Here is a 23,354-nt window from a genome sequence, read left to right on the forward strand (position 1 = left end):
CCACCCACCCACACACTCATCCATCCACCCACACACTCACCCACCCACCCACACACTCACCCACCCACCCACACATTCACCCATCCACTCACACACTCACCCACCCACACACTCACCCACCCACACACACACTCACCCACCCACCCACACACTCACTCACCGGCCCACCCACACACACACTCACCCATCCACCCACACACTCACTCACCGGCCCACACACACACTCACCCATCCACCCACACACACACTCACCCACCCACACACTCACTCACCGGCCCACCCACACACACTCACCCATCCACCCACCCACACACTCACCCACCCACACACTCACTCACCGGTCCACCCACACACACACTCACCCACCCACCCACACACTCACCCACCCACACACTCACTCACCGGCCCACCCACATACACACTCACCCACCCACCCACACACACACTCACCCACCCACACACTCACTCACCGGCCCACCCACACACACACTCACCCATCCACCCACACACACACTCACCCACCCACCCACACACTCACCTACCCACACACTCACTCACCGGCCCACCCACATACACACTCACCCACCCACCCACACACACACTCACCCACCCACACACTCACTCACCGGCCCACCCACATACACACTCACCCACCCACCCACACACTCACCTACCCACACACTCACTCACCGGCCCACCCACATACACACTCACTCACCCACCCACACACACACTCACCCACCCACACACTCACTCACCGGCCCACCCACATACACACTCACCCACCCACCCACACACACACTCACCTATCCACCCACACACTCATTCACCCATCCACACACTCACCGGCCCACCCACACCCACGCACTCTTGTCGCGTGTAACCCAACACGCTCCTCGTGTTTAAAACCCCTGTAATTCTCGGCGTCTGTGGGCTGTTATGGAAAGTGTTGGCTCAGAGCAAATCACTTAAAACATTCCTCCCTTTCCAAAGCGGCCCTCCTCCTTCTTTCCATAAATTCACGGTGCGCCTCTTGAGCCACGAGGCGATACGGAAATCATCAGCCATGGTCGATCCGCTGCTGGATGAAAGACCTCCCAGAGGCGCTGCTGCCACCCGCGACCACTCTGCGATGTTAACAATCCATCAGGCACTCGCGCACGGATTGATGATGGGAAACAAATGGTCGCACTGGTGGCCCTTCGTGCACGTCATGTAAGGTCTACAGAGAGAGAGAGAGAGAAACAAGGAGATGAAATGTACTCTTAATCGAATTCATCATACGCTTATATACAAACCAGAAAGTTTCCGCCAAACACACACAAAATGTTACTTGAAACATTGCGCTCTCTCTCCATATTTTTGTGGGACAAAATAACATTTTTTTCACGTTAGATTTGTATCCACGTCATTAAAATCATAGTAATAAAACAAATATCAGAATCTCTATTTATATTGGAGGAATACGATGAGCTGTACATCTCTTTAGTCACAGATTTTCAGTAGGGGCGGGTCATTATTTAAATCCGATGATGAAATTGTATGTTTTATTTATTGATTTATTATAAAAACGCCGCACTGTTTGAACACGTGGGCCCGCAGAGTTTTGTGGACGCGAAATGGCGAACCTGGTTCTCGCTTGGCCATCTGCCAGTGAGAACGTCTTGGGGTGGTCCATAGCTGTCAACCCCTTATCAGTGCCCGACCTTGTTACAGACCAATTCAGACCTTGTTGGTAACCCCGCGTTCCTTGTAAATCTCAACGTTTATCCTACAGAGTCCCATCACAAGGGAGAAACACACAAATAGACACTCACCACTAGTACACTCACCACTACACTCACCACTACATACCTGTCAACCCCTTATCAGTGCCCAACATTATTACAAACCACTTTTCATTTGAAGTTTTTGTAGGAATCCATACTCTTTGGTTCTTTCGGTAAAGTCACGTAGGTAGAAAAATAATAACAGATCACGACGTTTCGATCGCAACGCAAGCAATCGTCATCAGGTGGGACCACCACAGCAAGAAAACAAACTGCTGAAGTGGGCTGCAGTAGGCAGTTTCGTACGAGGTGCTTAAAACAAAAAAATGTTTAACACTTCTGAGAATTTGCGACAACACCGCAAGAAGTGGCGCCTCCGGGCTCTGGAGACCACCTGGAGATGATTCCGAGCACGCGTTGACAACGACTGCGACACAAGTGGGAGACTAGATTGCGATTTAAAGCTTCTTTCGTGACTGCAGGGATTCATCTTCTTGGCTCTTTCGGTAAATTCACGTAGAAGGGAAATATTTAAATAATTTAAAAAAATTGGAGCGCTGTCTTTGCGACAGCTCTGTTTCTTCACCTGAGGACGGCTGCTTGTGTTGCGGCCGAAACGTCGTGAGAATTTTATTTTATTATGTTTTTATTTTTGTTATTTTATTATTTCCCTTCTACGCGACTTTACCGAAAGAACCAAGAAGTGGGAGACTATTTGACTTGCTGAAGCTACTAACGTTACATTTGTCATCGCGTTACAGTGCTATTATTATCATCCCTATCTTTTCCCATTAAAAACGATTGTCCCATGTGAGTGTTAACAATTTTTTGAAGCGCCCCGTATTTACGGCTGCGACTGTTGTTATCACAGCTCTGCGTTGCAAAGGAGATTAAAGCGAGTTGGGACATGGGGGTGGGGGGCGGTGCTAATGGAATGTGTTCAAAAACAAACACGCGCACACACACACACACTTGCATTGTTATTGTGGTAAGGGTCAGATATGAGGAGGAGGCGTTTTGCCCACTTATTTATGACTTGATGGCTTTCAATAGAATCTCACCTGGCTAAAAATAAAACATGAATGAATAAACCTCAGTAGCTCTCTCTCTCTCTTCGTGTCAATGACATACGGAGTATACAGATTTGTGTGGGGAGCGGTAGTGCAGCGATTCCCGCTCACGGCCAACACCAGTGACGAATATCTGAACCGGTCCTGGGCCTCCCCTAGGTCGACTCAGCCTCAAATGAGCACCTGATGCGGTGTGTAAACATCGCCGCTGGGGAGACAAAGGCGGTCGGGCGTGGTGCTGGTCACCCACCCCCGTCGTGTGTTGTGCCGGCCTTTATAGGTGCTGGCTAAAAACACTTGTCCTAAGAGCCTGCGTGGGCTATACGGGGGATCTTTGTCCTTGTGTGTGTGTGTGTCTGTGTGTGTGTGTGCGCCTGTGTTCACATGTTGAAGTACTTAGGGTAGAAAAGAAGATAGGATTAAGCGAAAACAGAACTGTTACTTTTTCCATTAGCAAGCTCACACACAGACACACTTACACAGACACACTTACAGACATACACACACACATATGTTGTGACACGTATACATACACAAACCAAAGATCCCCCGTGTAACCACGCAGGCTGTTGGGGCAAGTGCTGTTAGCGAGCACCTATGATGGTGTCGTTGGAGCCACGCCCGGCCGCCTTTGTCTCCCCCCCAGCGCCGATGTTTACGCACGTCACCGGGTGCTCACTTGAGGCTGAGTCGACCTAGGGGGAGGCCCACGTCTACAACCACCGCTCCGTTCGCTTTACAAAATATTCACACGCGAAATGCGCTGACCGCGCGCGCGCTCGAATATTGCACGGAGCGCTCCACCCGCCCCGCCCGCCCGCCCAAACACTTGTGAAGGCAAAGTGATTCGAGAAGCACTTTGCATTCCTGAGTGGCGCGGCGAGATACGAGGGGCGATCTAGCGGGTCAGTGGTGCGGGCGGAGGAGCGGTGGCGCAGCGGTTAGCGCGCTGCGCCTCGAAGCCGGTGACCCGAGTTCGATTCCACCACCCCCCGCTCGCAGCCTCAACCAGTATATATACAAATACTGTTTCTTGGAATTTCTCTCACTTGATACAGCTATCGTGCTGTGACGGTTCCACCTGAAGACGGAAGCTTGTGCCTCCGAAACGTCGTGATTTTTATTTTATACAGCGGCGACGATGTGATGTGTGTGCACGTCTGTTTGTGCGTACGCGTCTGCGCACGTGTGCATGTGTAGACTGTGTGTCGTCTTCGTCCTGTGTGTGTGTGCACGTGCGTTTGTGTGGATGTTTCTGTGTACGTGGGGAGCGGTGGTGTAGCGGTCAGCGCACTGCGCTACGAACCCAGTGACGATTATCTGAACCGGTTACTGGGCCTCCCCTAGGTCGACTCGGCCTCAAATGAATGCCTGGTCCGTTGTGTGAACATCAGCACTGGGGAGACAAAGGCGGTCGCCACAAACAGTCATTGTGGGTGAATAGTTGCTCGCTAACAACACTTTTCCTAACAGTGGTTGGTGGTGGGCTTTGTTGATGTAGTTGTAGTGGGTGTTGTTGTGGTTGGTGGTGGGCTTTGTTGATGTAGTTGTAGTGGGTGTTGTTGTGGTTGGTGCTTTTGTAGTGGTTGGTGTTGTTGTGGTTGTAATCGGTAGGTGTGGTTGTGGTTAGTGGTGGTGGTGGTTGCTGTGGTTGTGATTGGTGGGTGTCGTTGTGGTTGGTGGTGGGTGTTGTTGACGTTGTAGTGGGTGTCGTTGTGGTTGGTGGTGGGTGTTGTTGACGCTGTGGTGGGTGTTGTTGATGTTGTAGTGGGTGTTGTTATGGTTGGTGGTGGGTGTTGTTGATGTTGTAGTGGGTGTTGTTATGGTTGGTGGTGGGTGTTATTGCGGTGGTTGTGGTGGTTGTTGTTGCGGTTATCGGCGGAGCGAGGCTGGAGAGGGAGGCGAAGTGATTCCAAGTGCAATCGCCGTCACGCCACTTGTGCTGCAGAGTGGAACTCTTTCACATTCTCACTCTCACATTCTCACGCTCACTCTCACACGCACCTACACACACACCACACGATCACTCAATCAGCTCCTCACTCACTCGCCCACACACCTGCCCACCTAGCCGCTCGTGCTCGAATTCAGCAGCTCACTACTACTACCTTACTACTCACGCCGGCAGCTACCCAGCCACTTACCCACGGACTCAACCATTCACTATCCCAACCACTTACTCACCCGCTCGCTCACCCATCTACTCACTCACTCACTCAGTCACCCAATCACACACTCACCTACTCACACACACCTCACCCACTCAGCCACCCACCCATCCAACTCACTCGCCTGCACACGCACACTCGCCTCACTTCATCCATTTCTTTGCTTGGTACTCATCGACTGAAACTGATCCCGATGTTTTTTTGTCTAACGGGGCTTGGCCTAAGCTCATTAAGTAGCTCAGTTCGCATCATTGCGGCTCCTCCACTGTTTATTTGTTTATTTCATTGGGAATTGGACACGCGGGGGGAGAGGGGGGGTATAGCGGTGGGGGGAGGGGGGGAGCTCCAGATGTCTTCAACATTCCTCCGCAAAGCTGGACCATTACGGCACGGTTCGGGGTCACAGGACAGCACGGCACGGTTCGAGGTCACGGAACAGCACGGCACGGTTCGGGGTCACGGAACAGCACGGCACGGTTCGGGGTCACGGAACAGCACGGCACGGTTCGGGGTCACGGAACAGCACGGTACGGTTCGGGGTCACGGAACAGCACGGCACGGTTCGGGGTCACGGAACAGCACGGCACGGTTCGGGGTCACGGAACAGCACGGCACGGTTCGGGGTCACGGGGCAGCACGGCACGATTCGGGGTCACGGAACAGCACGGCACGGTTCGGGGTCACGGAACAGCACGGCACGGTTCGGGGTCACGGAACAGCACGGCACGATTCGGGGTCACGGCAGTCATTGCCAGAAGAGTGACCACAATAAATGACCAAGTGGAGAATTGAAACCTCGCCCGGCAGTGTTCGACTCTGCAGAGCGCCCGGATTGAAAACAACCCCCAAGCCTTGCGCGAGTGGGCAACGCTCAATACCCCCATACAGATGGAAACAGATGGCGATCAAACCCACTTGCTGCACTGCCTTCTCAACGCATCGACGCACGCGGCGTCGAAGGAAGTTCCACAACTTCCTTGCGGCGTACTCTTTGGTTTTTTTCGGTAAAGTCACGTAGGTAAAACATTTAAAATAAATTAAATCACGACGTTTCGGGCGCAACACAAGCGCCCTTCTTCAGGTGGGGACAACGTAGCGAAAGCACAACCTAAGCGTAACCTAAGCGTCGTGATTTAATTCATTTTAATTGTTTTACCTACGTGACTTTACCGAAAAAAACAAAGAGTATGCAATCCTTGCGGTCACGAAAACTTCAAATCTAGAATTCCTTGCGGTGATCCACCACCCCTCGCCGTGCGTTAGCCACGACCCTTCGTCCACCCACCCACGCTCTGACGATGCCGGTGCTCGCGGTGGTGCAGCCGGCGGGGAGCGTTGGTGGACGTCTGTGAACAAAGAGCTTCACGGCTCATCGGATTCCTCCGGCACAAACACGAGAAATATTCGAATATCCCGATTCTACGTAGCGGCGAGCGCACGCCGCGTTACGAGCCCCCCCCCCCCCCCCCGGCGAGCCGAGTTCGATTATCTGGCACAACGCCGGTGACGATTATCTGAACCGGTTCTTGGGCAAACCTCCCCCCCGTAGGTTGACTCAGCCTCAAATGAGTAGCCCGTGTTGGTGCACAAACATCTCCACCCGCCCGCACGCGCGCCACGCCGGCCTTCATAAGATGCTGCTCGCTACACGCACCTTTACATCATGCGCACCCGGTTTACACAACAAAGGCTCATTCCTAGCAGCGTGCTTCAGCCGCGCCGAACCTCACAAAAATAATATCCAGGGCCTACCTTGGCTCCTCCCACTCTCAACCAGTATATATACAAGGACTGTTTTGTTGGAATTTCTCTCACTTGATAAAGCTATCGTGCTGTGACGGTTCCACCTGAAGAAGGAAGCTTGTGTTGCCTCCGAAACGTCGTGATTTTTATTTGATTTTTATTTTACTTTTATTAATTTAAAATTTTTACCTACATGGTGACTTTACCGAAAAAAACCTAAGAATATGCTGCTCGCTAACAGCACTTGCCCCCCCATGTCTATTCAGGCTAAACGGTGTGGAGGGGGGGGGGGGGCTTTGTCTGTGCTGGTGGTGGTGAAGTATGGTCAAACAGCCCGGTGTGGGGGAGTGGATGGGAGGAAGGGGGGGGGGCATTCACCCGGCAGGGTCCGCAGCTTGGAGGGGTGGAGGGGGGGGGGGGCTGTTTGGGGGTGCAAGGGGCGGGGATTAAGGGGTCACGATAGCGCATAGAGGGGTCTTTGTGCCTCGCCTATACGAGTCGAGGGGGGGGGTAGAAGGGGGGGGGATAGAGGGGGGGGGCGAGGGGGGCATTAATCAGAGCCGCCCGCGAGTGTCGCGCTCCGAGGGGCGAAGGGGTTAAACCCCGCCAGGGTCAGGGGTCACGAGGGGGAACTAAGCACGGGCTCAGGGGGCTAAAGGGGGTAGGAGTGTGTGCGCGCGCGTGTGTGTCTGTGTGTGTGTCTGTGTGTGTGTGTCTGTGTGTGTGGCTATGTGTGTGTCTATGTGTGTGTGTGACTGTCTGTGTGTCTGTCTGTGTGTGTGTGTCTGTATGTGTCTGTCTGTGTGTGTGTCTGTGTGTGTGTCTGTGTGGTGCGGTGTGTAAACATTGCCACTAGGGAGACAAATGCGGTCAGGCGTGGTGCTGGCCACCCACCCCCTCGTGTACCGTTCTGGCCTTCATAGGTGCTCGCTAACAGCACTTGTCCCTACAGTCTGTTAAGGCTATACGGGGGATCTTTGTCTGTGTGTGTCTGTGTGTGTGTGTGGAGTGGTAGTGTAGCGGTTAGCGCGCTGCGCTGCAAACCTGGCCACCCGAGTTCGATTCTCGCTCACGGCCAACACCAGTGACGATTATCTGAACCGGTCCTGGGCCTCCCCCTAGGTCGACTCAGCCTCAAATGAGTACCTGGTTGGGTGTGTAAACATAGCCACTGGAAAGATAAAGGCGGCCGGGCGTGGTGTTAGCCACCCACCCTAGTGTGCCGTGCCGACCTTCATAGGTCTTCGCTAACAGCACTTACCCCAACAGTCTGTTAAGGCTATACGGGGGATCTTTGTCTTTGGCTGTACAAGACGGCCGAGCGCGGTGTTGGCCACCCACCGCCCCCCCCCCCCGTGTGCCGTGCCGGCCTTCATAGCTGCTCGCTCAGAACCCTTTGCCCTAACAGGGTGTGTGGCTACAAGGGGGAGCTTTGTCTTTGTGTCTGTGTGTGGGGAGCGGTGGCGCAGTGGTGAGCGCGCGTTGCGCGACGAACCCAGTTGAATTCCCGCCCAAGATCCAATAACGGTGGCGAATATTTAAACCGGTGTTGGGCCTCGCCTAGGTCGACTCAGCCTTAAATGAGTATCTGGTGCGATGTGTAAAACAAAACCCATCAGCACTGGGGGGACATGGGTGGTTGGGCGTGGTGTTACCAGCCACCACCTCGTGTGCCGTGTCGGCCCGCACAGGTGGTACTCGCTAAACAGCAGTTTAGGCAAAATAATGAATATTTTGAGCGATGCCCTGATGATGTTGGATGGAATCTCCAGCCAAACGTCGGACAAGATTGTCAAAAAATATTTTAAAATCTGCTCACTTTTCAACGCTCCTCCGATTTTGGCATCACACCTACACGATCTAACGCAAAACAAAGAACTAATTATGAATCAGGGAGTGCGGGTGTTGTGGTGGTGCGGGTTTTGTGACGGCTGTGTGTGTGAATTGAAGTGGTTGTGGTGGTGATTGCGGTGATTGTGGTGATTGTGTGTGTGTGTGGTAATGCTGAGTGCGTGAGTGTACAACAATCATTTTACCCTGCTGATGTCGATTATTATGATTATGCTAATAATGATGGCGATAGAAATGATCATGAACACGACGATGGCGATGATGATGAAACTGCTGATCATCATTATGAAGAAGATGACGATGGCAATAATAACGAAGACGGTGCTGATGCAAATGAGAACGCTGATGATGATGCTCATAATACTGCTGCTGATGATGATGGAAATAAGTAAAAGCATTATGAAAAACCACTGCTAAACTAATAACGCTGCTGACGATCACGAAACAGATTGAGATAATGACCCAGACCCCGAGCGCTAGGCGCACGGACCACGCGGCAAGACTGCGCGCACACGCACTCCTCGCCCGGGTCTATTACCCCCCACTCCCACCTCCCCCTACCCCGCTACCCCCTCCACCCTACCCCCCACCCGTGCCGCTTTAATGTCAGAAATTCCAATATTGTTTGAATTTCCTGCCGCTGAGCGCGGGGTCAAAGTGCTGCCCTCACCGCGCCGGATAGTGGCAGAGATAAGTGGCCTGGGTGCGACTTCGCGCCAACCTCAAAGATCCCGCTTAATGAGCTTTTAATGGCAGAGTTAACCCTTGTTGAGAAACACCACCACTCACGGGCACTCGACTCACGGCAGCCTGCCTGCCTCCTCCTGCTCCCTCCCCCCTGCTCCCTTCCTCCATCGAGCCTCATCTGCTCCCTCCCTTCCTTCCTCCTGATTCCTCCCTCCTGCTCCCTCCCTCCCGCTGTCCCCTCTCTCCTGCTCCCTCCCTCCTGCTCCCTCCTCGTTCTGCTCCCTCCCTCCTCCTTATCCTGCCTCCGCCTCCTCTTCTCGAGTTCTCCAACTGCACAACATTGCCCCAGACTCAGAGCGTGTTTTTTTTTATTTTATTTTCAGAATCTTTAATTTATCCTGGAGGAATCAGACGAGCTTCAGAAGGCTCATAGGCTGATGGAACTACAGCTGTGTGCACGTCCTCGCTAACAGCACTTGCCCCCGATTGTCGGTCAAGCCTGTACGAGGGAATCTTCGTTTCTGTGTATGTGCGTGCGTGTGCACTTGCCACGAAAGTCTGTTAAGGCTACACGACGGGACCTGTTGTACAGCCAAAGTAGCGCACTGTCTGCGTTACGCAGAGCCCGCATCGCCGGCCACTGCATGCCCAGCCGGCTTCTGTGTTGCTGGGTGGACGAGGCTGAACGGGCGCGGCACGGGTTCGATAAGAGGAGATGGAACTGATTTGGCAGCTGCGTGGACTTTGCCGATGACCCGTACCAGGGGTGTCACAATCGGCCACCGTGGAGGAGGCTCGCCAAAGGACGCTGCTGGGCAGTTGGAGGCCGGCCTCAACAGTCTATTAAAGGCTCCAGCACGGATCGTTGGACGTTCGCGTGTGCGCGTGTATAGTGGGGAGCGGTGGTGTAGCGGTGAGCGCGTTGAGCTACGAACCCGACGCCCAGAGTTTGATTCCCGCTCACGGCCAACACCAGTGACGATAATTATCTGAACCGGTCCTAGGCATTTCCTAGGTCGACTCAGCCACCAAATGAGTGCCTGGTGCGATGTATAAACATCGCCACTGGGGAGACAAAGGCGGCCGGGCGTGGTGCTGGCCACCCACTACCTCGTGTACCGTGCCGGCCTTCATAGGTGCTCGCTAACAACACTTGCCCCAACAGTCTGTTAAAGGCTATATAGTGGATTTTTGACTTTCTTTACGTGTTGTACATCGCCACTGGGGAGACAAAGGCGGTCGGGCGTGGTGCTGGCCACCCACCACCTCGTGTGCCGTTCCGGCCTTCATAGGTGCTGCTCGCTAACAGCACTTGCCCCTGCAGTCTGTTACAGGCTACACGTGGGATCTTTTATTGTGAGTTGGAGGCTTGAGAGGAGAGGCGTTCTTTAGATTTTGATTCCGTTGATTTAGTTCCAGAAGGCGTTGATGGACCTTGCGATGTTTTGTTTATCCGGCGCCTGTATATTTATGTGTTGCTGTCCGCTAATAAATAGGTGGTCAGGGGAGAGGGGGGGGATAGCTAAATAAATCAGCGTGTTGTTTATCTGTTTATTTATTTAATTATCTTAGTTAGAGCCCGCTCGCGTGACAGATGGCCCATTGCGAGTGAGAGAGCAACGGGAGTAGATTGAGTGTGGGAATCCAGTCGCCTGCTCCTGGCCTGTGAACTCCACACGCAGCGACAACACAAACAAAGACAAAGACAAAGGTCACCCTCCTCCACCCCCCCGTATAGCCTTCATCAGACTGTTGGGGCAAGTGCCGTCAGCGAATAGCAGCAGCTAGGAATGCCGGCACGCCACACGAGTGGGTGGGGTTGCCAGCACCACGCCCGGCCGCCTTTGTCTCCCAAGTGGCGATGTATAACACGTTAAAAAGTCAAAGATCCACCGTATAGCCTTTAACAGACTGTTGGGGCAAGTGCTGTTAGCGAGCTATGAAGGCCGGAACGGTACACGAGGTGGTGGGTGGCCAGCACCACGCCCTACCGCCTTTGTCTCCCCTGTGACGATGTTTGCACACCGCACCAGGTACTCATTTGAGGCTGAGTCGACCTAGGGGAGGCCCAGGACCGGTTCAAATAATCGTCGCTGGTGTTGGCCGTGAGCGGGAATCGAACTCGGGTCGCCAGGTTCGTAGCGCAGCGCGCTACCGTTGTACACACACACGTACACATACACACACCGACACACACACACGTACACACACGTACACACACACACACCGACACACACACACGCGGGCAGTGCCACACAACGGATGAGAACCCTATCCCAGTCTCCTCGCTACCCCCCCATTGTCTCAGCAGACAACACCAGGGAGAGATTTGTGCGTGAGGGGTGGGGGTCGTGGCGGTGGTGGTGGTGGTGTTGCACGTGGGGGATTGGTGGATCACGTAGGGATGAGACATGTGGTGGTGATGATTTTGGTGGTTGTGGTGTGGTGATGGTGGTGGTGGTAGTGGTGATGATTGTGGTGGTGGTAGTGGTGATGATTGTGGTGGTGGTAGTGGTGATGATTGTGGTGGTGGTAGTGGTGATGATTGTGGTGGTGGTTGTAGTGGTGATTGTGGTGGCGGTAGTGGTGATGATTGTGGTGGTGGTGGTGGTGATGATTGTGGTGGCGGTAGTAGTGATGATTGTGGTGGCGCTAGTAGTGATGATTGTGGTGACGGTAGTGGTGATGATTGTGGTGGTGGTTGTGGTGATGCTTGTGGTGGTAGTAGTGGTGATGATTGTGGTGATGCTTGTGGTGGTGGTTGTCGTGGTGATGCTTGTGGTAGTGGTAATAGTGATGATTGTGCGTGTGGTACGGTTGATGATACCTGGTGCGGTGTGTAAACATCGCCACGAGGGAGACAAACGCGGCCGGGCGTGGTGTTGGCCACCCACCCCCTCGCGTGCCGGCCTTTTTCGATGCTTCTCGCTAACAGCACTTGCCACAATTGTCTGTCAAAGGCTACCCGGGGGATCTTTGCATCTACGTGCGGAGCGGTCGCGTCTCGGTTAGCTGCCGCTGAGTTCGATTCCCCGCCGGGGCCATCGGTTCTGGTCCTCTCCTATGTCGACTCGACCTTAAATTGGTACCCTGCGTGGCGGCGGCAGTGGTGCAAACTTCAGCGCTGGGGAGACAAAAACAAAGTGCTCGTCGCCTTTAATAGGCGCTCGCTAACAGCACTTTTCCCCCGCGGTCTGTATGGGGATGGTGGGGGGGTGGTGGGGGGATGGTGGGGGGGTGGTGGGGGGGGTGGTGGGGGGGTGGTGGGGGGGGTGGTTGGGGGGGGGGGCTCTTTGTCGACACGTGCGAGTAATTTGTGTCCACAAAAGCACGCGCGTGCGTTTTCTCCCACGAGTAGGAACGAGTAACTCCACGTGCAAGCGTTTTGTTGTTGTTGTTGTTGCGAGTTTATTTGTTTTCTATTAACGGCAGCGGTGGTAGTGTCGTGGTCTCACAACCGCTGCGAGCGAGAGTTCGACTCCCGCTCACAGCCTCCGGTGCCCACGGCATCGGCGATGAATATCGGAGCCGGTTCCTGGGCCCGCAATCTCCGTCGGCTCAGCCGCCTTGATTGAGTAGCCGGTGGCGATGCGGTGAACATCGCCAAGAGCGATAGAGATGCGTCACACGTTCGCGTTGCTGGCCACCCCCCCCCCTCTCGCGTGCCGTGCCGGTGTTCATAGGTGGCTCGCTCGCTGACAGCATTTGCCTTTCCCCAACAGTCTGTTAAAGGGAAACAAAAAAAATTGATCACGACGTTTCGATCGCAACAACAAGCGACCGTCTTCAGGTGAGAGTCGTGATCTATTTTGTTTTTCGAGTATGGATTCCTCCAGTCACGAAAGCTTCAAATAAAAGATTAGTCTGTTTAAGGCTTGACGGGGGGGTGGGGGGGGGTATTTGTCTTTGTGTGGGCATGTGCGCATGTGAGAATAGTTAAAATAACGGGGGGGGGGGCGGGGAATAACCGCGATTGTTTGACGAAGTGAAACGTGTAGAGAAATGAACGTGAGCCAGCAGCCGCGTGTGGCTTCGTAATTGCTAGAATCAAACCGAGCGCTACCCTCCTTCTATAAACACGCCGAGTGCCAACCACAGGAGTCTCTGGTGGATTTAATGACGATGATGATGACGACGACTCACGTGTACACACACGCACGTGCATGCGCGTGCACTGCCCCCCCCATCTCCGCACAAACGTGCACGCGCACAAAGAAAAAACCCATCCTCCGCATAGCCAACAGATTTCATATTCGTTGGTTCTTTCGGTAAAGTCACGTAGATGGAAAAATAAAGTGAATACAAAATATATAAAAAATATACAAAATTATAAAATCCACTAATGTAGACTGTAGCCCGGTTATTAATCGGAGTGAATGTACTGACAGTCTATAATGTAGACTGTAGCCTGGTTATTAAGCTGGGTGAGTGTACTGGCAGTCTATAATGTAGACTGTAGCAATGGTTATTAAGCTAGGTGAGTGTACTGGCAGTATATAATGTAGACTGTAGCAATGGTTATTAAGCTGGGTGAGTGTACTGGCAGTATATAATGTAGACTGTAGCAATGGTTATTAAGCTGGGTGAGTGTACTGGCATTCAATGATGTAGACTGTAGCCTGGTTATTAAGCTGGGTGAGTGTACTGGGAGTCTATAATATAGACTGTAGCCTGGTTATTAAGCTGGGTGAGTGTACTGGCAGTCGATAATATAGACTGTAGCCTGGTTATTAAGCTGGGTGAGTGTACTGGCAGTCGATAATGTAGACTGTAGCCTGGTTATTAAGCTGAGTGAGTGTACTGGCAGTCTATAATGTAGCCTGTAGCCTGGTTATTAAGCTGGGTGAGTGTACTGGCAGTCTATAATGTAGTCTGTAGCCTGGTTATTAAGCTGGGTGAGTGTACCGGCGGTCTATAATGTAGACTGTAGCCTTGTTATTAAGCTGGGTGAGTGTACTGGCAGTCTATAATGTAGACTGTAGCCTGGTTATTAAGCTAGGTGAGTGTACTGGTAGTCGATAATGTTGACTGTATAGTCTACATTATTTTATTTTGATTCACTTTATTATTTTTTCTCTATCTCCGTGACTTTACCGAAAGAACAAAGGAAAGTTTTCAGTCAACATTGAAAGCCAACAGATTGTTGTCTGCACGGAGGTGGTGGGTGGCCAGCATCACACCGGACCGCCTTTGTCTCCCCAGCGTCGATATTTACACACCATGGGCAGGCACTCGCTTCAGGCAAATGGAACTCGGCTAACCATTGCGCCACCGCTCCCCAAATGTGTACACGTATCTACAAAGGCAAAAATCCCCCGTGTAGCCTAAACAGACTGTTGGGGCAAGTGCTGTTAGCGAGTAGCACCTATGAAGGGGGTGGGTGACCAACACCACGCACGGCCGCATTTGTCTCCCGAGTGGCGATGTTTAGACACCGAGGCTGAATCGATCTACACACACACATAAACATCCACACAAAGACCCCCCGTATAGCCTTAACAAACTGTTGGGGCAAGTACCGTTAGCGAACACCTATGAAGGCCGGAACGGTACACGATGGGGGGTGGGTGACCAGCACAACACCCGACCGCCTTTGTCTTCCCAGTGCCGAGGATTTTACACATCGCACCAGGTACTCATTTGAGGCTGAGTCGACCTAGGGGAGGCCCAGGACCGGTTCAGATATACATCACTGGGTGTTGGCCGTGAGCAGGAATCGAACCTGCGCAGCGCGCTGACCGCTACACTACCGCTCCCCACACACACAGAAACATCCACACAAACGCACGTGCACACACGACAAAGACACACAGTCTACACATGCACACGTGCGCAGACACGTACACACAAACAGATGTGCACACACATCTACGGACAAATACAACGACCCCCCGTATAGCCTGTTCAGGCTGTCGGGGCAAGTGCTGTTAGCGAGCATAAACACGCACATGGGCAGGCACAAACACACACATGTACACACACATACACGTTTTCATCATTTCATACCACACTCTCCTCCATGTGGATGTTTCCCTATTTGGGGGTTTTTTTTTAAAGAGCGGGGGGCGGTGGTGCAGACTGTGGTGGTTTTGTGGTTGTGCGAGTGTTTGGGTGAGTGGTTGGGTGAGTCGGTGGTTGGGTGAGTGGATGGTTAGGTGAGTGGTTGGGTGGGTGGATGGATGAGTGGTAGCGCGAGTGAGAGGATGGTAGTTGAGTGGGTGAGTGGGTGGATGGTTGGGTGAGTGGTTGGGTTATTGAGTGGTTGGGTGGATGGGTGATTCGGGAGGTTGAGCGGGGGGGGGTGTCTGTGGGGGTGTTGCGTTTGACAGCTAGAAATGGAATTTGTTTCGCTGCTCCCTGTCTCTCTCCCTCCCGCTTTTTCCAACATTCAGCAGCTCCAATCATACACACACGCACGTACACACGCACACACACACGCACGCACACACACAAAGATCGCCCGTATTGCCATACAGCCTGGGCAAGGGCTGTTAGCGAGCATCTCGAAATGTCGCACGCAAACCAGGGTTATGTGGCCAGCACCACGCCCGGCCGCCTTTGTCTCCCCAGTGTTGATGTTTACACACCGCAGAAGGTGTCCGCATTTGAGGCTGAGTCGACCTAGTGGACGCCCAGGACCGGTTCGGATAATCGTCATCGTTGTTGGCCGTGATTGGAATCGAACCCGGGTCGCTGGGTTCGTAGCGCAGCGCACTGACCGCTGCACCACCGCTCCTCACAACATACACACAGACACAAAGATAAAGATCCCCCATATAGCTTTAACAGACTGTAGGGGCAAGTGCTGTTAGCGAGCACCTATGAAGGCCGGAACGGTACACGAGGGGGTGGGTGGCCAACACCACGCCCGACCGCCTTTGTCTCCCTAGTGGCAATGTTTACACACCGCACCAGGTACTCATTTGAGGCTGAGTCGACCTAGGGGAGGCCCAGGACCGGTTCAGATAATCGTCACTGGTGTTGGCCGTGAGCGGGAATCGAACCCGTGTCGCCGGGTTCATAGCGCAGCGCGCTAACCGCTGCACCACCGCTCCCCACAAACATACACACAGACACACACACAGACACACACACAGACACACACACGCACGCGCGCACACACACACCCAGAAACCAGCTCCCCCACGCAAGGTCACAGGGCACGTGAGTCGTGGATAGATGTCGACTGTGCTCCATATATAACCTTCAAATGAAATACAGAGTGGAATGTTGAGGTAGGGGGGGGCAGGGATGGTTTGTGATGGGAGATGTCGCCTGAAGGATGGGGGTGGGGTGGGGTGGGGCGAAGGAGAGGGGGGAAGGAGGGGGGAGGGAGGGGGGGAGGGAGCCACGGGGTGGGGATAGGAGATGGGAGTGGTGGTTGGGTGTGTGATGGTGATGGGATGATGGTGTTGGTGGTGGTGGTGGAGAGAGAGAATGGATATGACAGGGAAGCGATGGGTGATGTATGTACAGTACGTTGAACTTCTTTCGCACCGTACGTAGCCAACCGTTCGAGGGAAGGACAAACTAAGCAAAAAGCAGTTCTAAAGGAATTAGTTTTTTTTAATCTAGATTATCTCAAAGTGCATAGCTCCCAGGGGTTTCCTAATATCTCAAGGAAGAGCGTTCCAGACGGCCGCAGACGCGCATCTGAAAGCGCCGCGCGATGCAGTGGCCGTCTTTGTTCGATGGCGAGCAGCCTCCAAGCCGCTGTTGTGAGGATGAGCGGAGTTCGCGTGATGATGGATGATGATGTTGGTGATGATGTTGGTGATGATGATGATGTTGGTGATGATGATGATGTTGGTGATGATGATGATGGTGGTGATGATGATGATGATGGTGATGATGATGTTGTTGGTGATGATGGATGATGATGATGGTGATGATGATGTTGGTGATGATGCTGATGATGTTGGTGATGATGATGATGTTGGTGATGATGATGATGTTGGTGATGATGATGATGTTGGTGGTGATGATGATGATGGTGATGATGATGTTGTTGGTGATGATGGATGATGATGTTGGTGATGATGGGTGATGATGGATGATGATGTTGGTGATGATGATGATGATGGTGATGATGGTGATGATGATGGTGATGATGGTGATGATGATGATGATGGTGATGATGAAGGTGATGAAGGTGATGATGGTGATGATGGTGATGATGATGATGGTGATGATGGTGATGATGGTGGTGATGATGGTGATGATGGATGATGTTGGTGATGATGATGTTGGTGGTGATGATGGTGATGATGTTGGTGATGATGGTGATGATGGATGATGTTGGTGATGATGATGATGTTGGTGATGATGGATGATGATGGTGATGAATGATGATGATGTTGGTGATGATGTTGGTGATGATGGATGATGTTGGTGATGATGATGCTGTTGGTGATGATGGATGATGATGTTGGTGATGATGATGTTGGTGATGATGATGTTGGTGATGATGGATGATGATGTTGGTGATGATGGATGATGATGTTGGTGATGATGTGTGAATCGTGTTGTTTGTACATCAGTAACAATGTGATCGTCGTTAGCATCATCACAACCATCGTCGTTTTCATCATCATCATGAGCAGCAGCAACAAAATCACCACCATCTCCATGAGCATCACCATCATTCGCAGCAGTAGTAGCAATAGCATATATGATACAGAGGAGGAGGTGGTGGTGGAGGAGATGGAGGAGGTGGTGGAGGAGGTGGAGGTGGTGGTGGAGGAGTGGGACGTGGTGGTGGAGGTGGAGCAGGTGGAGGAGGAGGTGGAGCAGGTGGAGGTGGAGGAGGTGGTGGAGGTGGAGCAGGTGGAGGAGGTGGAGCAGGTGGAGGTGGAGGAGGTGGAGGAGCAGGTGGAGGAGGAGTGGGAGGAGGAGGTGGAGCAGGTGGAGGTATATGGTAACGATGGTACGTCGTCACAATGCGGTGTGTGTGGCAATCGTGGCAACGGCGATGGGTGTGCGGCAATTGTAGCGTTGCGTGTGGTGGTAATTATGGTGTACGTACATGAAAGTGTGGATAACGCGGGCCTTGTTTAGGGGGAGGGAGGGAGGGAGGGGGAGGAGATGGGGCGATAGGGGAACGGCGTGGGGAGAAGGGGGAGCATGGTGTCGCGATTGAAAGTTATTACTGATCGTATCTCGCTAATGAAAGGCCTCCACTTTGCCACTGATCAAAGTTTCACTTGAGACCCCCAGCATGCAGGGTGATGAGAATTAATGAATTAAATTGACCTCAACATTCCCACACACACACACGCGCACAGACACACACACAGACACACAGACACACACCTACAGACGAACACACACACAGGAGTCACATAAGGCAAAGATCACGCGTGTAATTCTGTTTGGGGGCAAGTGTTCTTAGTGAGCACCCTAGAGACAAAGCTCCCCCGTATATCTTTAACAGACTGTTGTGGCAAGTGCTGTTAGCGGGTCTCACCTGTACACCGCACACGGAGACGTCAACACACACACGCGCGCACACACACACACACACCCGCACGTACACACAGACACGCACACACACACACACTCGCTCGCACGTACACACACTTGCGTATACACACACACACACCCGCTTTCGCACACACACACACACACCCGCTCGCACACACACACACTCCCGCACGTACACACACACACCCGCACACACATTCGCGTATACACACACCCGCTTTCGCACACGCACACCCTCACACACACACACAAACCCGCTCGCACACACACCCGTACGTACACACACACTCGCGTGTACACACACACATCCGCACACACGCACACACACCCGCTCACACATACACATCCACACACCCGCTCACACACACTGACCCGCACATACACACGTTCTTCGTGGCCTCAGGCCACAGAACAACTTAGCAGATAATAATAACGACAACAACTTCAGGGCCGGTTGCAGAAGGACATCGGAGAGAGAGAGAAGCGAGCGAGCGAGGCACGAGTTGACGCGACAGGTCGATCCGGCCACGAGTGCTGTGGAGCAGAGGTCGCAAACGGGTTTTGATTCCTTACCCGTACCCGTACCCGGCCGCACCAGGGTTCCCTACCCGTACCCGTACCCTACCCGAAATGAGTGACAAACGGTAACTCACCAGTGACTCACGGCCTACCCGTACCCGGCCGCACCAGGGTCGCAAACGGCTACTCGTACCCGTACCCGGCCGGGTACGGGTAGCCGGGTATCGGGTAGGGTACGGGTATCGGGTACCCGGTTGCGACCTCTGCTGTGGAGTCGCCGGACACGACGCATGGGATGCCCTTCGTGATGGCGGAGCGCTGCTGTGAAAAAAATATATACAAAGAGCTTTAAAGCGCATCGGATTCCACCAGGATTGGAATAAATATTCTGATTCAGAGTTTTTTTTTCGCAGAGAAGTCGCCACTACAGCGTTGATAGGATCACTCGGCACGAGTGATCATCACGTGCAGACATCGCCTCCATCACCACGTGACCACATAGCCTACATCACCACGTGACCACATAGCCTACATCACCACGTGACCACATAGCCTACATCACCACGTGACCACATAGCCTACATTATCACGTGACCACATAGCCTACATCACCACGTGACCACATAGCCTACATCATCACGTGACCACATAGCCTACATCACCACGTGACCACATAGCCTACATCATCACGTGACCACATAGCCTACATCACCACGTGACGACATTGACTCACATCACCACGTGACCACATAGCCTACATCATCACGTGACCACATAGCCTACATCACCACGTGACGACATTGACTCACATCACCACGTGACCACATAGCCTACATCATCACGTGACCACATAGCCTACATCACCACGTGGGCACATAGCCTACATCACCACGTGACCACATAGCCTCCATCACCACGTGACCACATTGACTCACATCACCACGTGGCCACATAGCCTACATCACCACGTGACCACATAGCCTACATCACCACGTGGCCACATAGCCTACATCACCACGTGACCACATAGCCTACATCACCACGTGACCACATAGCCTACATCGCCACGTGACCACATAGCCTACATCACCACGTGACCACATAGCCTACATCACCACGTGACCACATAGCCTACATCACCACGTGACCACATAGCCTACATCGCCACGTGGCCACATAGCCTACATCACCACGTGACCACATAGCCTGCATCACCACGTGACCACATAGCCTGCATTACCACGTGACCACATAGCTTACATTATCACGTGACCACATAGCCTACATCACCACGTGCGTGCATAATGCACGCGGTGTACAGCGCACATCGTAACGCGTGAGCACATTGGGAAGTGGGTACAAATTTAGTTACAAGATTTGAGGATACAACAACGATGACAACAACAGACAGAGTGAGTTTAATAAAAGTGTTTAGTAATAATAAAAAGAACGTCGTAAATCGGTTGCCTTGCAGGTTTCACGGAAAATGTCGTGCTGGGGGACAAAAAAAACCGAAAGGAAACGCAAACGATCATCAAACTGATGGCCTTAATCTAAGTTGTCTTGTGGTTGTTGTTGTTTGACTTGCATCCCACTGGGATATTTGCACACAGCGTTGGTGTACGGTAATTTTTCTGCAATATTTTGCTGTCTTTTCTTGGATTTTCTGTTTGCACAAAGTCACTTTAAGATGTTTTCTTGTTCATGTTTTTGTTTATTGCGTTTGCACCCGATTCAAGAGCCGAATGGCTCACAGTGGCTATACCTAATAAATGAACTTTGAACTTTGAAAAGGCACGATTCGAAAGACGACTCGTATCGTCATCCATCCATGGCTGTGCTTCAATCTAAAGAGGGCGATTTGGTGTTTTTTAAATCCTTTATATTAAGTTCACTTGCTTGCTTGCTTGCGCGCTTACGACCGTGCAAATCTTTCGGTCGTTTTTTAACCCACTTCCCGTGATCCAATCGAGCTGACATTTTGCACACAGACTCGTTGTGCGTGACAATTTATTTTCGTGAAATTTTTTTCCCAAAATTTTCCACTTTTAAGGAAAAAAATCATTTCATATTTAATTTTAAATACCAATGTGATAAATATGAAACTCTTACTCAAGAAAAACAGAAATGAATAATACAATAAAACCGATGCCACGCATATAAAGGATTTAAAGTGAAAAACTTTGTTTTTACGGGTTTATTTTTTTTTGTATCGCCCCCCCCTCCCACCCCCATTGTAATGCGCTCCAACAAAGTTTGAGAGCATGCCTTTCATTGTTCGCTCCGTCCGTATGTCTCTCTAGCTCGTCTGGAACGGGGTGAGTGGAAGGTGGGTGATCATCGACAATTATCTCTCGTAAAGGTGACCCGACACGGGGGGGAAACCCCGGGCAAAAATTGTTTCAAGGATGTCCAAAAATACAAATAAACGTGCAAACAACAGAAAAAAAACCAGCGATAAAAAAACGTGTTTATGTTAATCGCGATTGATATTCGTGGTTGACATTGCACCAACGTTCGGCTAACGTTGGTCCAACGTCAACCAACGTTGTGGCAACGTTCGCACGTGTACTGGCAACCTTTTTGATCTTCCTCTGAAGACGAACAGCTCAAATTCGCCCTTATTCATGCTAAATAATGCAGTTGTAATCTTTTTTTCATTTTTAAAATAGGCCCTGAAATACATTTCAAAAGAAAATGCGTAAATCATGCATTCGTCAATTTAACACGTAGGCTTTCGCGACCAATATTATTCATAATATAGGTTTTTGGGTCAGATCGCGTTATTTATAAATGTGTCGTAACCATCCACCACCCGACACGGCCAATCAGTAAAAATGTCACGTTTTCAAAGGACAAATTAATTGACTTCTGTTAATGGAAGTCAATTCGAACATTTGTTAAAATACTTACACATCAGAATCAGGATACGCATTTATACTGGAGGAATCCGATGAGCTATAAAGCTCTTCCCCCCCCCCCCCACACACACGCCCGGTAGTATTTTGTTCCACACCGTGTGAAGAGAATGCGTGACAAGACAATGAATTCGTGACTCCGAGTGACGGGAGATCTCCTCGTGTGCCGCCAGAACGCCTCGGAGGGGCTTCAGGTGACCACGTGAACTCTTCCGCACACAAAGACAAAGGTCCCTTCTACCCACCCACCCACCCACACCGCCACTATAGCCCGCTGGGGCAAGTGCTGTTCGCGAGCACCTGCTAAGGTTGAACGCCTTGGAGGGGCTTCAGGTGACCACGTGAACTCTCCCGCACACAAAGACAAAGGTCCCTTCTACCCACCCACCCCGCCACTATAGCCCGCTGGGGCAAGTGCTGTTCGCGAGCACCTGCTAAGGTTGACACACGATGGGATGGTGAGGCTCCAGGAAACACAATCCCGGGCCACCTTTGTCTCCCCGGTGCACGTATACGTTGTGTATATGCCTAGATGTGTACGGACGTGTCTGTGTGTTGTTGTGTGTGCGCGCGTGCATTTGAGCACCCCTCGTAGTCCCCCCTTGGTGTTTAGGGAATGGGGGTGGTGGTGGGGGTATGGTGGGTGGGGGGCATGGTGGGGTGGTGGGGGTATGGTGGGTGGGGGGCATGGTGGGGTGGTGGGGTATGGTGGGTGGGGGGGCATGGTGGGTGGGGGGCATGGTGGGGGGGGGGTATGGTGGGTGGGGGGGGGCATGGTGGGGGGAGGGGGTATGGTGGGTGGGGGGGCATGGTGGTGGGGGTATGGTGGTTGGGGTTTGCATGATGGTGGGGGGAGGCATGTCCAGTGCGTGGTTTGTTTAAATCTGCAGCGTGCATAGTAAGAGCAATAATAGCCGCCGCTGCCGTTGCTGCTGCTGGGTGTCGGGTGATAGGAGCCATGTGCCGTGTGCCCTGATCCGTGACTGCCTCGCACGGGGGGAGGGGGGGAGGGGGTCAGAGTTCAATTCATCAGCGACCTCTAACCCTGATCCTGAACGCTCTCTGTGGCCCCATGCGTCTCCCCCTCTCCCCCCTCCCTCCCCCTCCCGCCACAGACGAGACCTTTGCCCTCCCGGCTCTCCAACT

Source organism: Lampetra fluviatilis, chromosome 53 (assembly GCF_964198595.1).
Source record: "Lampetra fluviatilis chromosome 53, kcLamFluv1.1, whole genome shotgun sequence".
Classification (NCBI taxonomy): domain Eukaryota; kingdom Metazoa; phylum Chordata; class Hyperoartia; order Petromyzontiformes; family Petromyzontidae; genus Lampetra; species Lampetra fluviatilis.